General features: G+C 47.2%; 1 long non-coding RNA gene across 1 annotated transcript; it reads right to left on the reverse strand.

Moving 5' to 3' along the window:
• On the reverse strand, window positions 1-2,557 carry LOC144101891 (uncharacterized). Its single transcript, XR_013308088.1, has 3 exons — window positions 2,424-2,557; window positions 480-599; window positions 1-90 (listed from the first exon to the last, which is right to left on the reverse strand). It is a non-coding gene; the product is annotated as an uncharacterized LOC144101891 (long non-coding RNA).
• Between the last annotated feature and the right edge of the window lie 1,013 nt (window positions 2,558-3,570).

The following is a 3,570-nucleotide window of genomic DNA, read 5'->3' on the forward strand; positions in this document are numbered from 1 at the left end:
GCGGCTACGGCCTCCCGCAGGATTTGGCCCAAGTGGCTGTCGGCGAACTGCTGCAGGACTGGGCAGCTTGCTGGGTCGGGCAGCCTGCAGCTGGTATGTAGAATGAGTTTCACAAATGCCAACTAATTGGCTTTAGGGACGGATTGGCGCAAAAATCACAGTTTCGCGCTTCCAGAAGGCAGAAGCAAGTGAAAAATTTCCAACCAGGCCGTTCCTCTCGAAATCCTTGTCCACACAGAAATTAAATTTGCAAATCCTACACATAAGAAATTGCGGAGCTGCATATCTTTTATTTGCAGCTGTACGGCTGCGCTTCGCTTCGTACATACCACTCTTACATACCACTTCGGAGCAGATCGTTTTTGGTAAAAAAAGTAATGGTTACTTCCGGGTTTAACTCTACTCCTCATCCCGGTTCTCCCAACGCGAAGACTCGTGGGCGTCACGAACGACGTACGCAGACATGAAGCACCGCCCACCTTGTTTGTGTGGAGCGACGACAAGCTAATGCTCCGTCGCAGAGGCCGCATGGCGGCGCTCGTCGCTGGGCGATTGCAGGGAGACGGTGTTTGAAGTCTTGCCCTGTAGGTCGGCTTCTCCTGTAACGGCATATCCAACCAACAGTGTCCGTAAGCCCGCTCCTGAAATACCATTTAGTGGAGAAGGCGTGAAGGCTAGAGTGGGTGCAGAGCGAATCTCCGAGGAGCGCTGTAATGGTTTGCAAAGCGGCAAGACACGTCCCTCCCATTGAATATACTGACTTTGTGCACTTGAAGACCTACGCGGGACCCGAAGACTCCACACACATGCACCGATTTCAAAAAGGATCAGTAGCGTAACCTGTTGGAATGATGCGCCCAAAGGCATGCCGTCGTAAGCTGGTCACGCACGCTTTCGCGCTATGAAATGAACTGCCCCCCAAATTTGTGTACAGACAGTACACATAGAGCTACAGAAAGTTTTTGTGTCAGAAAAATCTATTTATTTCTGTGCATCTTCTAGTCGTAAAGCAGGTCCAATAACATCCAAGCTTGAACATTGTCCGGTCTGTCAAGCTTCTAACGAATAACAGATGATTGAGATCATGCTTAGACGAAGTGTGTCTCCATTGTCTAGGACCAGTTCACCAAAAGGTACATTCAGCTGCTCCAAAAAATTAAGACAAGGTGCAGTCAATATTTTATCCTTATACCCACCGTTACTCTTATTCGACGGTACATGAAACATAAAAATATAAAGTTCAGGTATTAAGCAACAAGAAACAGTTTTGCGCAAAGGAAATTTTGCCACTCATAGAATAGAATTTCCTTATACGCGACACCCCTCTTCAGCAATTATCATTAACAACCAAAAGGCGTCACGACTCTCGCTGAATAACACCCCTTTTCTACGCATATCGTTCTTCTCAACAGTCTCAGATTTGAGAGCTCTGCGAACAACTCTGTCATCAGCAAAACTGTAGGTGCTTCCGTAGATTGTCACTCTCATTAATTAATTATTCTCCATTTTGTGTTTATGCACAATATAACTTTTCCTTTCTTTTCAAGCAATCTTCATTAAATAGCCTGGTTCTAATTTAAAAGGACGTATTTATTTTCATTTGTGTCGTTTTCTGCCTCCATACACATTTTTTCCTACGCACCTAAATTGTTGTGTGTGAATACTGACTTCACTCCTGCATTTAGGATGTTGTGATCTAAAATATTTTTATACTAAAAATCAATACAGAACAGTCCCCACTTCCTACAGTGTAACGCCATAGTACGGAGATTGTAAAGCGCGGCGCTTTTAAACAGCCATAATATCTCGGCAGAGACACTTAAACTGCTTCCGTGTGAGAACGCGTCAGCCAACCGCTCACTTTGTGAACGTAGTGGCCGCGCACTGCTGCGTAATGTAACCCGATGCCATGCAAGTTGGCAATTCGACCTCTACATGGCCCTACGCAGCAGCCGCTGCGAAGCCGCCGCACCCGTTCTGATCTACCCGCTACCTTCTAGAACACATTCGCCACCATACTGCGGTTCGCGCTCCGCCTTTTGGGCATGCCGTGATAGCTGATGGGTTAATGCCCCCTATAAGCGCTATTGGTCTCACTAGTTAACCTTCATAGAAGCCTGGGAGTCATCATACCACTCCTGGCGCAGCGGTGCAGCGGTTAAGAGTTGCGCCACACTCCTGGGATGGCAGGAGCTGCCACCCATGTGACTTTTGCGATCCCGGTTGCTCTTCCCAAGCAACCTCGCGTTACCAGTCATTAATATAACCGCCACCTGCCAGGTCGCCATCTTTTATGGATACCATCAAGTGTTAACCCACATACACAAAGATGGGCTTTCTCAAAATGGGGCAAGTAAGGCTGCCGATTTACTTCACGGAAAAGAACAAACTGCGTAGCACGATACTGGTATCATCTGACTGACCTCAGTCCGGCCTTTCTCCGCTGCAGTGAAAGGGCTTGCAAATCGTGCTGCTTGCTTCAGGCGTTGCACGGACCGAGCATTATGGTCACCGAGCGGCCGCGGGGATGGAACGGCAGCGCTTGGCCCAAGGCGGTCTCGACTCGCCTGCAGTTTAAAAGGGAAAACTAAGTGGGTGATCCAGCTTAACAACGGCTCTGCACACGAGATGCCGTTGCGCGCTTCCAGATGTGAGGAAAAAACGAACACTGGCCGCCAGGGCCATTCCTTCGAAAACGCCGAGCGCTTTCGCCTTCAACTTACGACAATACTACCCGCAAATCAATCAACCCTCATGTTCTAACTCACTTGCTTTGCTCACACACGCATACATAGGTAATAACTGAGTGGGAAACTGACATATAAAAAAATTAACGATCAACAGTTCAAATGAGTATCAAGGTCCACGCATTCTGTAATGCGAACGAAGGTATAAACTACCTTTTTTTTAGTGAACAAAAAAAGTTCTCGTGATAAATGAGCAAGAAACTGGAAGACGCCACGAAATAAGCCAACAAAGAAAAATTGACTTGAAAAAAAATTCCCCAAAAGAAGAGTCGCTATCAAGAATTTGCAACAACCTTTAGCAGCGCACCTAAGCGCTCCAAACTGGGCGGCTTCTTTGGAAAGCGTCGTGTATTTTAGTACAACTAATTGCAAAGATAACGGAAGCGGTTTGTTTTAGAGGTTAGATTCTATAAGTCTTCTCCCGTACACCTCAAAGTCAGCCACGTTTCAATGCCTCGCCTGTAATTTATTCCGAAACCATAGAAAGTTTAATCAATGCGCGTCTATGGAAATGACCACAATCTAGAGTACGTTTGAGTGACAATTTTTAATAAACTACAGCTCCAATCGCTTTTTTTTCAGCAGCTCAAAATTGAACGAACTTGTAAGGCCGTTATACTTAGTGCTGTGCTTGCGCGGCGCACGTGCCGAAGAAGATAGAACCACAATACACGTTGTTAGCCGACAGGGAAGAGCGGACCCCCTCAATACGCAGCAGGTCACTTCCGCCGGATGGCCAAGAGTTCATGTCCGTCGGTGACCCAGTAATCCCGTTGGACACGCTGAATCTCAGTGCCCGGCTCCGAGCTCCGCAGCCTGGTCT

This window comes from Amblyomma americanum, chromosome 1 (genome assembly GCF_052857255.1).
Source record: "Amblyomma americanum isolate KBUSLIRL-KWMA chromosome 1, ASM5285725v1, whole genome shotgun sequence".
NCBI lineage: Eukaryota > Metazoa > Arthropoda > Arachnida > Ixodida > Ixodidae > Amblyomma > Amblyomma americanum.